This window comes from Poecile atricapillus, chromosome 28 (genome assembly GCF_030490865.1).
Source record: "Poecile atricapillus isolate bPoeAtr1 chromosome 28, bPoeAtr1.hap1, whole genome shotgun sequence".
In the NCBI taxonomy this organism is placed as follows: domain Eukaryota; kingdom Metazoa; phylum Chordata; class Aves; order Passeriformes; family Paridae; genus Poecile; species Poecile atricapillus.
Window position 1 is genome coordinate 32,185 of NC_081276.1, and position 13,790 is coordinate 45,974.

The 13,790-nt window shown below is 53.6% G+C and overlaps 1 long non-coding RNA gene across 3 annotated transcripts; it reads right to left on the reverse strand.

Moving 5' to 3' along the window:
* Positions 1–891: 891 nt before the first annotated feature.
* On the reverse strand, positions 892–9,708 carry LOC131589383 (uncharacterized). 3 transcript variants are annotated; one of them, XR_009279727.1, is made up of 13 exons: positions 7,847–9,708; positions 7,590–7,752; positions 7,427–7,506; positions 6,130–7,349; positions 5,872–6,035; positions 5,722–5,788; positions 4,454–5,644; positions 4,196–4,359; positions 4,046–4,112; positions 2,778–3,968; positions 2,521–2,683; positions 2,358–2,437; positions 892–2,280 (listed from the first exon to the last, which is right to left on the reverse strand). It is a non-coding gene; the product is annotated as an uncharacterized LOC131589383 (long non-coding RNA). The 3 variants fall into 3 exon arrangements; XR_009279728.1 differs by having other exon boundaries at positions 2,778–2,819; positions 2,898–3,968; positions 7,427–7,752; XR_009279726.1 differs by having other exon boundaries at positions 7,427–7,752.
* Between the last annotated feature and the right edge of the window lie 4,082 nt (positions 9,709–13,790).

Sequence of the window (13,790 nt, forward strand, 5' to 3'; positions counted from 1 at the left end):
TTTAAATAAGAAAGAGAGAAAAGGAGATGCTTGTTGCTGAAAAGTTTTTCTGTTACAGCTATGGAGATGGACAGTAGTTTAAAGACTCCTTTAATTCATGACTAGAGTATGGGAGGAATAGAGTATTCAAGGTGTGGACTTTAAAGAAAAGTGGTTGTGATAACTGTGAGTTGCTGGAACTTAGGAGTGAAGTGAAGATTTTGAAGCTTTAAAAGAGCCAGAGAGATGGCTGTTTTCCAGGAGGGCTCACAGAGAGAAATGAAGATTTCTACCTTTGAATTACTTATCCTTAAAAATGGCATCCCAGGACTTAGAATGACCCATGCACACCTCGGAGGAGTGTACACTGGGAGGAGTAGACTCTAGAACCTCCATGGATTAGCAGAAAGAGACTTCTGTTTCTCTGCGGAGACTGATGAAAAGACTCTAAAAATTGAGACTGTTTTTGACCACCAAGATTCTAAATTTTTTTGTCTCTATGTTGTTATGTGTACAAAGAAATGATCAAGTAGTGAAAAGTAAAAGAGTTCTCTGAAAGTTTATTTTGGTATTCTTATTCTAGTAGTTTGTTAATAAACTGTCTTTATTCCTTTTAAGTTTTAAGCCTGTTTTGCTCTTATTTTAATCCATATCTCTAGCAAGAAATAAGTAGTTTTTTTGTTACTAGCTTAAAACTACGACAATATAGAGAGAGAGAGAGAAAGAAAAAAGAAATAAATACAAGTAATCCAAATCTAGACAAGTAGATTAATATTCAGTATGAAAACCATATGGATGGATGCTAATATAATATATTTTAATATCTGTTGTGTATTATATCTAGGTGTGTAAAAAAAGAAGTTCAATATGATAGAAATATTTATTTCATATTTAATATGAAAAATATTTAAATCAAGGGACTTTTTGTTTTTTATTTACTTACAGGCATGGCATTTAAATGAATAATATAGAAATGAAAATATACACATCTATAATAAACAAATGAAGATAGATAGATAGCCATAAAATAGAAATAAATACAAGTAATCCATTTCTGGACAAGTAGATTAAAACCTCAAAAAAAGCTCAGAGACTAGAACTACATGAAGGCCTCCACCCTGAGAGACATGAACTTAAGGAACACCATTACAAAGTCCTTTATCCCACAGTCCTTTTTCCCAACACACAGGAAGTACCAATATAACGTAATTAGTATAGGTTTTTCTTACTCTTTTGAACCCCACATCGGGCAGCGAATAATGTAATGCTTAGAAAGCTAAGACAAAACTCAAAGAGCTGAAGGATAACTTCACAGCTCCAGCCACCTTGTGTCAATCTAGGAACACCCGCTAGACTCCAACTCACCCTACATGACAAATTTCAAATTACAGGGGCCTGGGACTTGGCCTTTTACACCTACACCCAGGCTGGGCAGCAGGACAGAGCAGCTCCGGGACAACTACACCCAGACACCCGTGACACACAAGACAACAGACGAGGGGACACAACGGGGAGACAAAACTCTGGGCCACAAGAATGGCCGCAAGGACCGAGAGAACGCGGAACGAGATGAGCCGGGTGAGAATGAAGGCGAGCTGATGAAGCTCGCAGAACCCGGGAGGAAGAAGATGCTGATGGAATGACAAACTCCAGCAACTGCCAAGACGGATGCCCAAGAATCTGAGGGCCACAGCCCCCTACCTATCTCTGCGTTTCTTCAAGACCTAAGCCGCAACAATGGATCCTCGCGGCGCACGGCTGTTGACACAGCTCAGAACAAGACCTCTAAAAGACATCCGATCGGATGCTTTTAAAAGAGAGACGCGATTCCGAGGCCTCTGAGGGCTCCTGAGGCAAAGCTTCGATGGTGTCGGGCTGAGGAGCCCAGAGATCAGAGATGCGAGGAGTGATGCCGGGGTTTCTGGTAAGCCCCCAGAAGAGATAAGAGAAGGCACATACAACAGGAGAGGCACAAAAGACACAGAAGGCACGACGGACAAGTGATACGACACGCCCCGGGACTGCTCTGTCCTGCGCACCTCAGCGCTGTGAGCAACTGTGAGGCTCTCCCACCGTGTGGCCTAAGGGGCCACAGCCTGGACCTCCCCGTCCCCAAAGCTGACTCCATAACCCCAGGTTCAGAGTCCCGACCCGGCACCACGATTTCAGCCCCTCTACAATTGGCAGCCTCCGACTCAGCTCTCGGATGCCCAGCGGGGAGGATCCACATGGAGCACCAAGGAAGGCCGCTTCGCCATCTGGGAAGTTCCTGCCATCGCCAGGCTGCCGTCTCTCGGTCAGCTACAATAAATAAAACACAAAATCAGAGGCTGATCTCTGCAGGGCATCAGCCAAAACCCAACAATTCCGCTACTCACGGTCTCCTGCGCACGGCCACATCCTGAGGCCGCGCGCTTTGGCCACGCTGGGAGCTGGACGCCGTCGTCACAGGGCGCGCCTGAGTTAAGAGAAGACAAAGTGATGCGGCATTGCTGAAACTCAAAGGGACCCTCGCTCCTCCTCCCGACATCCCCAACTCACGGCAACCCCTCGGCCCGTTCCTGAAGGCCACCCACATGGCCCCTCTACACGGAAAAGGCTCCGTCACACGGTTCCATAACGCTTCCGCAGGGCTCACGGCAGAGGTGAAGCAGGCGTGCCGGCCGGTTGGCGAGGGGATCTCGGCGAAATGCGACTGGACCACCTAAAGCACGCAAACAAGATGGGAGGCTTAGCGTTGCACCAGAAACTGAGAGCCCAGCGATAACAACAGGTTCCCTCCACTGGTCAATGCTCACCTTGCCCACTTCGCCTTGACTGCTGCCAGCTGGCTCTACTTCCTAAAAATAAACACAAAGAGGAGACCTGTAACACAGTGACCGGTTCCAGTTGCCCTGCAAAGACAAACATTGACTTACCTTCTCGCGGGAACCCCCTTACCCTGGATGGGGCGCTCTGCCACCGATTTCATCCGTCCGCATCTGAAAGAAAGCTGAGACAAAAGTCAAAGTGCTGCAGGGTAACTTCACAGCTCCAGACATCTTGTGTCAATCTAGGAACACCCGCTAGACTCCAACTACACCCTACATGACAAATTTCAAATTACAGGGGCCTGAGACTTGGCCTTTTACACCTACACCCAGGCTGGGCAGCAGGACAGAGCAGCTCCGGGACAACTACACCCAGACACCCGTGACACACAAGACAACAGACGAGGGGAAACAATGGGGAGACAAAACTCTGGGCCACAAGAATGGCCGCAAGGACCGAGAGAACGCGGAACGAGATGAGCCGGGTGAGAATGAGCTGATGAAGCTCGCAGAACCCGGGAGGAAGAAGATGCTGATGGAATGATTAACTCCAAGACTGCCAAGATGGATGCCCGAGAATCTTATGGCCACAATCCTCTACCTATCTTTGCGTTTCTTCAAGTCCTAAGCCGCAACAATGGATCCTCGCGGCGCATGGCTGTCGACACAGCACGGAACAAGACCTCTAAAAGACATCCGATCGGATGCTTTTCAAGAGAGACGCGATTCCAAGGCCTCTGAGAGCTGCTGAGCCAAGGAGCCCAGAGATCGGAGATGCTAAGAGAGGCGCCAGGGCTTCTGGTAAGCCCCCAGAAAGGATAAGGCAAGGCACGTACAACACGAGGGGCACAAAAGACACAGAAGGCACAATGGACAAGTGACACGACACGCCCCGGGACTGCTCTGTCCTGCACACCTCAGCACTGTGAACAAAAGTGAAGCTCTCCCACCGTGTGGCCTAAGGGGCCACAGCCTGGACCTCCCCGTCCCCAAAGCTGACTCAAAAATCCCGGGTCTCGAGTCCCGGACCCTGCACCCCGCTTCCATCCCCTCTGCAATTCGCAGCCTTCGACTCAGCTCTCGGATGCCCGGCAGGGTGGATCCACATGGAGCACCAAGGAAGGCCGCCTCGCCATCCGGGAAGTTCCTGCCATCGCCAGGCTGCGGTCTCTCGGTCAGCTACAATAAATAAAACACAAAATCAGCGGCTGACTATTGTAGGGCATCAGCCTAAACCCGACAATTCCGTTACTCACGGTCTTCTGCGAACGGCCACATCCTGAGGCCACACCGGGAGCCAGACGCCGTCGTCGCAGGGTGTGCCTGAGTTAAGAGAAGACAAAGTGATGCGGCATTACTGAAACTCAACGGGACCCTCGCTCCTCCTCCCGACATCCCCAACTCACGGCAACCCCTCGGCCCGTTCCTGAAGGCCACCGACACGGCCCCTCTACATGGAAAAGGCTTCGTCCCACGGTCCCCGTAACGCTTCCGCAGGGCTCACGGCAGAGGCGAAGCAGCTGTGCCGGCCGGTTGGCGAGGGTGTCTCGACGGAACGCGACTGGACCGCCTGAAGCACGCAAACAAGAGGGGACGCATGGCATTGCACCGGAAACTGAGAGCCCAGCGATAACAACAGCTTCCCTCCACTGGTCAATGCTCACCTTGCCCACTTCGCCTTGACTGCTGCCAGCTGGCTCTACTTCCTAAAAATAAACACAAAGAGGAGACCTGTAACACAGTGACCGGTTCCAGTTGCCCTGCAAAGACAAACATTGACTTACCTTCTCGCGGGAACCCCCTTACCCTGGATGGGGCGCTCTGCCACCGATTTCATCCGTCCGCATCTGAAAGAAAGCTGAGACAAAAGTCAAAGTGCTGCAGGGTAACTTCACAGCTCCAGACATCTTGTGTCAATCTAGGAACACCCGCTAGACTCCAACTACACCCTACATGACAAATTTCAAATTACAGGGGCCTGAGACTTGGCCTTTTACACCTACACCCAGGCTGGGCAGCAGGACAGAGCAGCTCCGGGACAACTACACCCAGACACCCGTGACACACAAGACAACAGACGAGGGGAAACAATGGGGAGACAAAACTCTGGGCCACAAGAATGGCCGCAAGGACCGAGAGAACGCGGAACGAGATGAGCCGGGTGAGAATGAGCTGATGAAGCTCGCAGAACCCGGGAGGAAGAAGATGCTGATGGAATGATTAACTCCAAGACTGCCAAGATGGATGCCCGAGAATCTTATGGCCACAATCCTCTACCTATCTTTGCGTTTCTTCAAGTCCTAAGCCGCAACAATGGATCCTCGCGGCGCATGGCTGTCGACACAGCACGGAACAAGACCTCTAAAAGACATCCGATCGGATGCTTTTCAAGAGAGACGCGATTCCAAGGCCTCTGAGAGCTGCTGAGCCAAGGAGCCCAGAGATCGGAGATGCTAAGAGAGGCGCCAGGGCTTCTGGTAAGCCCCCAGAAAGGATAAGGCAAGGCACGTACAACACGAGGGGCACAAAAGACACAGAAGGCACAATGGACAAGTGACACGACACGCCCCGGGACTGCTCTGTCCTGCACACCTCAGCACTGTGAACAAAAGTGAAGCTCTCCCACCGTGTGGCCTAAGGGGCCACAGCCTGGACCTCCCCGTCCCCAAAGCTGACTCAAAAATCCCGGGTCTCGAGTCCCGGACCCTGCACCCCGCTTCCATCCCCTCTGCAATTCGCAGCCTTCGACTCAGCTCTCGGATGCCCGGCAGGGTGGATCCACATGGAGCACCAAGGAAGGCCGCCTCGCCATCCGGGAAGTTCCTGCCATCGCCAGGCTGCGGTCTCTCGGTCAGCTACAATAAATAAAACACAAAATCAGCGGCTGACTATTGTAGGGCATCAGCCTAAACCCGACAATTCCGTTACTCACGGTCTTCTGCGAACGGCCACATCCTGAGGCCACACCGGGAGCCAGACGCCGTCGTCGCAGGGTGTGCCTGAGTTAAGAGAAGACAAAGTGATGCGGCATTACTGAAACTCAACGGGACCCTCGCTCCTCCTCCCGACATCCCCAACTCACGGCAACCCCTCGGCCCGTTCCTGAAGGCCACCGACACGGCCCCTCTACATGGAAAAGGCTTCGTCCCACGGTCCCCGTAACGCTTCCGCAGGGCTCACGGCAGAGGCGAAGCAGCTGTGCCGGCCGGTTGGCGAGGGTGTCTCGACGGAACGCGACTGGACCGCCTGAAGCACGCAAACAAGAGGGGACGCATGGCATTGCACCGGAAACTGAGAGCCCAGCGATAACAACAGCTTCCCTCCACCGGTCAATGCTCACCTTGCCCACTTCGCCTTGACTGCTGCCAGCTGGCTCTACTTCCTAAAAATAAACACAAAGAGGAGAACTGTAACACAGTGACCGGTTCCAGTTGCCCTGCAAAGACAAACATTGACTTACCTTCTCGCGGGAACCCCCTTACCCTGGATGGGGCGCTCTGCCACCGATTTCATCCGTCCGCATCTGAAAGAAAGCTGAGACAAAAGTCAAAGTGCTGCAGGGTAACTTCACAGCTCCAGACATCTTGTGTCAATCTAGGAACACCCGCTAGACTCCAACTACACCCTACATGACAAATTTCAAATTACAGGGGCCTGAGACTTGGCCTTTTACACCTACACCCAGGCTGGGCAGCAGGACAGAGCAGCTCCGGGACAACTACACCCAGACACCCGTGACACACAAGACAACAGACGAGGGGAAACAATGGGGAGACAAAACTCTGGGCCACAAGAATGGCCGCAAGGACCGAGAGAACGCGGAACGAGATGAGCCGGGTGAGAATGAAGGCGAGCTGATGAAGCTCGCAGAACCCGGGAGGAAGAAGATGCTGATGGAATGACAAACTCCAGCAACTGCCAAGACGGATGCCCGAGAATCTGAGGGCCACAGCCCCCTACCTATCTCTGCGTTTCTTCAAGACCTAAGCCGCAACAATGGATCCTCGCGGCGCACGGCTGTCGACACAGCACGGAACAAGACCTCTAAAAGACATCCGATCGGATGCTTTTAAAAGAGAGACGCGATTCCAAGGCCTCTGAGGGCTCCCGAGGCAAAGCTGCGATGGTGTCGGGCTGAGGAGCCCAGAGATCAGAGACGCGAGGAGTGACGCCGGGGTTTCTGGTAAGCCCCCAGAAGAGATAAGGCGAGGCACGTACAACACGAGAGGCACAAAAGACACAGAAGGCACGATGGACGAGTGATGGGACACGTCCCGGGACTGCTCTGTCCTGCACACCTCAGCACTGTGAACAAATGTGAGGCTCTCCCTTCACGTGGCCTAAGGGGCCACAGCCTGGACTTCCCCGTCCCCAAAGCTGACTCCATAACCCCAGGTCCAGAGTCCCGACCCGGCACCCCGATTTCAGCCCCTCTGCAATTCGCAGCCTCCGACTCAGCTCTCGGATGCCCAGCGGGGAGGATCCACATGGAGCGCCAAGGAAGGCCGCCTCGCCATCCGGGAAGTTCCTGCCATCGCCAGGCTGCCGTCTCTCGGTCAGCTACAATAAATAAAACACAAAATCAGAGGCTGATCTCTGCAGGGCATCAGCCAAAACCCAACAATTCCGCTACTAACGGTCTCCTGCGCACGGCCACGTCCTGAGGCCGCGCGCTTCGGCCACGCCGGGAGCCGGACGCCGTCGTCACAGGGCGCGCCTGAGTTAAGAGAAGACAAAGTGATGCGGCATTGCTGAAACTCAAAGGGACCCTCGCTCCTCCTCCCGACATCCCCAACTCACGGCAACCCCTCGGCCCGTTCCTGAAGGCCACCCACACAGCCCCTTTACGTGGAAAAGGCTCCGTCACACGGTTCCGTAACGCTTCCGCAGGGCTCACGGGAGCGGTGAAGCAGCTGTGCTGGCCGGTTGGCAAGGACGTCTCAGCGAAACGCGACTGGACCGCCTAAAGCACGCAAACAAGATGGGAGGCTTAGCATTGCACCGGAAACTGAGAGCCCAGCGATAACAACAGCTTCCCTCCACTGGTCAATGCTCACCTTGCCCACTTCGCCTTGACTGCTGCTAGCCGGCTTCACTTCCTAAAAATAAACACAGAGACCTGTAACACAGTGACCGGTTCCAGTTGCCCTGCAAAGACAAACATTGACTTACCTTCTCGCGGGAACCCCCTTACCCTGGATGGGGCGCTCTGCCACCGATTTCATCCGTCCGGCATCTGAAAGAAAGCTGAGACAAAAGTCAAAGTGCTGCAGGGTAACTTTACAGCTCCACACAACTTGTGTCAATCTAGGAACACCCGCTAGACTCCAACTACACCCTACATGACAAATTTCAAATTACAGGGGCCTAGGACTCGGCCTTTTACACCTACACCCAGGCTGGGCAGCAGGACAGAGCAGCTCCGGGACAACTACACCCAGACACCCGTGACACACAAGACAACAGACGAGGGGACACAACGGGGAGACAAAACTCTGGGCCACAAGAACGGCCACAAGGACCGAGAGAACGCGGAACGAGATGAGCCGGGTGAGAATGAAGGCGAGCTGATGAAGCTCGCAGAACCCGGGAGGAAGAAGATGCTGATGGAATGACAAACTCCAGCAACTGCCAAGACGGATGCCCGAGAATCTGAGGGCCACAGCCCCCTACCTATCTCTGCGTTTCTTCAAGACCTAAGCCGCAACAATGGATCCTCGCGGCGCACGGCTGTTGACACAGCTCAGAACAAGACCTCTAAAAGACATCCGATCGGATGCTTTTAAAAGAGAGACGCGATTCCGAGGCCTCTGAGGGCTCCCGAGGCAAAGCTGCGATGGTGTCGGGCTGAGGAGCCCAGAGATCAGAGACGCGAGGAGTGATGCCGGGGTTTCTGGTAAGCCCCCAGAAGAGATAAGAGAAGGCACATACAACAGGAGAGGCACAAAAGACACAGAAGGCACGACGGACAAGTGATACGACACGCCCCGGGACTGCTCTGTCCTGCGCACCTCAGCGCTGTGAGCAACTGTGAGGCTCTCCCACCGTGTGGCCTAAGGGGCCACAGTCTGGACCTCCCCGTCCCCAAAGCTGACTCAAATATCCCAGGTCACGAGTCCCGACCCGGCACCACGATTTCAGCCCCTCTGCAATTTGTAGCCTTTGACTCAGCTCTGGGATGCCCGGCGGGGAGGATCCACACGAGGACGCCCTGTAAGGCTGCTGCGCTATCCGGGAAGTTCCTGCCATCGCCAGGATGTCGTCTCCTCGTCAGCTACAATCTAGAAGACCAAATATCAATGCAGGATCTTAGCGGCACATCTGTGAAAACCCAGCACTTACCTTCTCTAGAGAACGCCCAGGTTCATGGGCTGCACACTTCACCCCACAGGGAGGCAGAGGCTTGCTTCACAGCAGTATTGGCTGACACAGCCAAATTACCACCACCTCAAGAAGGGGACGAAGACTCTCCAGTCAGTGAGGGACAGGGAGCCCAGGGTACCCCAAGGATGGAAACCCCAGCTTATATGACAGCAGTAGGCCCTAGCACCCACTATCTCTTCCTGGCTGGCCCTAGCACCAGGGGTACTGCCTGCAGCTCTCGGGGGTTCTGGCACTCTGCTGCTTTAGGGTTCCTGCCTGCAGCTGTCTCAGGGAAACGGGAGCGCTGTTAGGGCTGCTGTTTAGGGTTTGAATAGTCCTTGACTCTACCTTATATCGAAACCTGTACCCTTTTTATTTTCACTGTTTGTCTCCAGCCCTCAAGCCCTCGACCTCTGAAGCCCTCCCTCAGCCTCTCTGTGTCACTGCCAAGCTCCCGTGCTGAACCCTACAAACTTAGTTAGAATCCTACGCTTGCAACCGGGGATGCTCCTTATCCATAGGCCCCAAGAGATGTCCATTAGCCCGGACCAGGCAATCCACAGTTGCTCCCTACCCTACCTAAGTTTGGCCCTGAGACAGGGCAGAGGCTGACAGAGCCGAACTCTTTGCGGAGGCTAGGCACGAAGCCCTGCCAACCGCCGCCTCGAGGAGGGGTGGGAGCAATCCCCGGCTGCGGAGGGACCGAGAGCCCAGGGTGGGGCGGGGCGGGAAACCCCCTGTTTCCCCAACCCTACGGATCGTCCCCCCACTATCTCCTGGCTGACCCTAGCACCAGGGGTACTGTCTGCAGTACCAGGGGTTCTGGCACTCTGCTGCTTTAGGGTTCCTGCCTGCAGCTGTCTCAGGGAAACGGGAGCGCTGTTAGGGCTGCTGTTTAGGGTTTGAATAGTCCTGTACTCTACCTTATATCGAAACCTGTACCCCTTTTATTTTCACTGTTTGTCTCCAGCCCTCAAGCCCTCGACCTCTGAAGCCCTCCCTCAGCCTCTCTGTGTCACTGCCAAGCTCCCGCGCTGAACCCTACAAACTTAGTTAGAACCCTACGCTTGCAACCGGGGATGCTCCTTATCCATAGGCCCCAAGAGATGTCCATTAGCCCGGACCAGGCAATCCACAGTTGCTCCCTACCCTACCTAAGTTTGGCCCTGAGACAGGGCAGAGGCTGACAGAGCCGAACTCTTTGCGGAGGCTAGGCACGAAGCCCTGCCAACCGCCGCCTCGAGGAGGGGTGGGAGCAATCCCCGGCTGCGGAGGGACCGAGAGCCCAGGGTGGGGCGGGGCGGGAAACCCCCTGTTTCCCCAACCCTACGGATCGTCCCCCCACTATCTCCTGGCTGACCCTAGCACCAGGGTACTGTCTGCAGTACCAGGGGCTCTGGCACTCTGCTGCTTTAGGGTTCCTGCCTGCAGCTGTCTCAGGGAAACGGGAGCGCTGTTAGGGCTGCTGTTTAGGGTTTGGGGTGGGGTACACCTGAACTCCACCTTACCTATACCCCTTCTTTTCACTGTTTGCTTAGCCTTTTTTTTTCTTGGAATTCTTGTGACAGCTTGAGGGCACCGGGGAGGGACTGCCAAGGTGAAATCAAAAGGGAAAAGGAGAAAGATCACCCCTGCAAATCCACACCGGCTCAGCTGTTCAGGTGCTGCTTCCTGGCAAAAAGCTTTGTCCATCACCACCTCCTTTAAGCAGTGCTCCGGGTCCAAGTGCATCCAGGTGCTCCCCCAGACCCTATGAGATGCTCTCACCGTCACTCCATGAGATGTCACTGGGAGCCCACCAGAAAGTTCTCTCCTCCGGCAGATCCATGCCGATGTTGATTTGCCACTCGTATTTGGCCCTGTAATAACAGCAAAATTGTTGCCCTCCATCAGGTACGTGTTGTTAGACACAGGTTTTTCCATAACCATCTTTTCAAGAACTGGGTGCCATCCCTGCTTGATTGCTAAATTATCCATAAATTCTGGAAAACCTAAATGAGAAAAAAAATCTAAGACACTGAGGAGTTAATATGGAAACCTTTACATCATTAAAGTAGTATGTTTTGAAATAAAGTGAATTCTTCCAGTCCAACTGCAAAAATCCAATTTGTAAAAATAAAATAGCCAAAAACAAACAGCATCAAGTTCCCTCCAATATCATCAATAAAAATCACAATACCTCCACCAACCAAGGGAAAAAAATCTTAACCTAGAAAAAATCTGAACCCCCTCAAAAAGATTCAACACTAAAAAACAACTCATCCTAACACTTCAACTAACAATACTAAAATAATTTTTCAAAACAAATATAAAAACCCTTCTAAAATCTACTGGTCTTTTCTCCACAACAAAAAAAAAACCTCCTTTAAAATCAATTTAAAAATGGACTGAAACCTGCTTTCTATTAAGAAACACATTCATTTTAAAACATTTCCTCCCAGTTTGTCTCAAACCTTTCCAAGGTTTGGATCCCGTTCCAGTGCACCAGAACCAAATCAACCTGCTCTGGCTCTGGAAACATCAGCGACACCAAACCCAGAGCACGAAGCACCTCGCCGCTCCTACCCCGCTGTCCCTCGGCCCTGCTCTCTCGCGTCCTACGCTGCAGAGCGCTGAGAGCCAGGTTCAGCCCCGAGAATTGTCGCATCCATTTCCTCGGACATTCCAGCTTCCACGGGGATATTGCGGGGACCCCCTGCATTCCATTCCCTAGTACAGCAGCAAGACAAAGTTCTCCCCCAGCCCGCATCTCCAAAAGATCGGCTTAAACAAACCCCGAGGTGTGAGAAATACGGTCTGCCCAACAAGCCCAACTCTGCATCCAGAGGAAATGAACATCACAAACAGATTCACGCACACCAGATGCACGGGACGCTGTCAGCTTGGACCTGCAATTAACTCGGCAATGGAAAAACCTGAGCTCGAAGCCCTCACGTCAGGGTGCAAAAGGTATTGGACACAGTTTCTAGAAGGCGCCACATCGTTATTTAAAGGCGCGGCTCGGCTAAAGAGCAACACCGACAAAAGCCCCGAGACAAAAAGGCCGGAAGGTCGGGCTTTTCCCCCTCCCCTCCTCCTAGCGGCTTTTGCCAGCGCACTCTGCAGCTGACGAGCCACAAGTGTCCCCCTGCGGCCCTCGCCGGGACTCGCTCCCGGGCTGGCGCCGCTCCAGGTGCGGGGGGACCGGGGGAGCCACGCGAGCCCCGGCAGCGGCGGCACTCGGCACCCGGGGGCGGCCCCGCGCTCCCGGCCCCGGACGGAGCGCGGCTCCCGGCAGGAAAGCGGCTCCTCCGGCGGGCGGGGGCGGCCCCGGCCCCGGGACAGTCCGGCCCGCCCAGCGGCACCGGGACCGGCCCGAAGGGACTCCGGCGGTGCCCGAGCCCCGCGCCCGGAGCGGGCGGAGCGGCCGGGACGGACACAGCTCCGCGCCGCGGCTCCCGCCTGCCGGCCCGGCAGAGCTCGCCTCGCCTCCGCACGGCTCTGTCGCTCCCCGGCAAGATGAAATCAAAAAGGAAAAGGAGAAAAGTCTCCCCTGCAAACCCGCACTGGCTTACTTGATCCGATGCTGCTTCCAGACACAAAGGTTTGTCCCTGGGCACCTCCTTTAAGCAATGCTCCGTGTCCAAGTGCATCCAGCTGTTCTCCCAGACCCTATGAGATGCTCCCGGTATCGTTCCATGAGATATCCCCGGGAAGCCCACCATAAACCCCTCTTCTCCAACTGCTCCGTGCCCAAGTGAACTGAGGGAAACCCTCCCCCTAAAACAGCCCCGGGCAGGACCCACCTGCTCCTCATCAACCTCACTGCTCACACCTGGGGCTGCTCTGTCCCCTCATCAACCTCACTGCTCACACCTGGGGCTGCTCTGTCCCCTCATCAACCTCACTGCTCACACCTGGGGCTGCTCTTAGCTCTGATCATCCTCACAGCTCAGTTTGTGCTGTTGCTACCCCAAGAGCGAGGGCAGGGGCAGAAGGAACTTGTTGCTCATTCCCTGGACAGCTCATTGTCTGCACCTGACACACTGGGGCACCAGGCTTTCCTTGCTATGGATGAGGACACCTCTCCTCCTCCAGGTGCCCAAGGCTGAAAATGGAATTCCACCTCCACAATTCCATGTGTTTGAATTTCATAATTCCCAATGTAATTCCCCATGGATCATAAGACATCACCTCTAATTTTTCCTCTAGAATCACTGCTGACGTGCCTTTCTGTGGAAGTGTTTGACACATAGATGCAGCGTTCAGGGGCTTGTTTATGGCTTATCCTGACGAGCACAAAGGAAATCCAAACACCCAGAATTACAGGGAAATATGGATAAAGTTTATAAATACTTCTCTTCCCTGCAACTCCCTGGCATTGACCTCCAACTTTTGACCATTCACCTTTGACCCTGACCCTTGACCTTTTACTCTTAACCTCTGAATTTTGACCTTTGACTCTTGACTTTAGCTCTCTGAAGTTTGATTCCCTGAGAACTGACCTTGAACCACACAACTTTGGAAAATTAACCCATAACATTGGACCTTGGACCCTTTACTCTTGATCTTTGAACCCTGACCATTCACATATGACCCTTGAAGTTTGAATCCCTGACTTTTCACTTTAACCATTGACCCCTGATCTCTGAGCTTTTG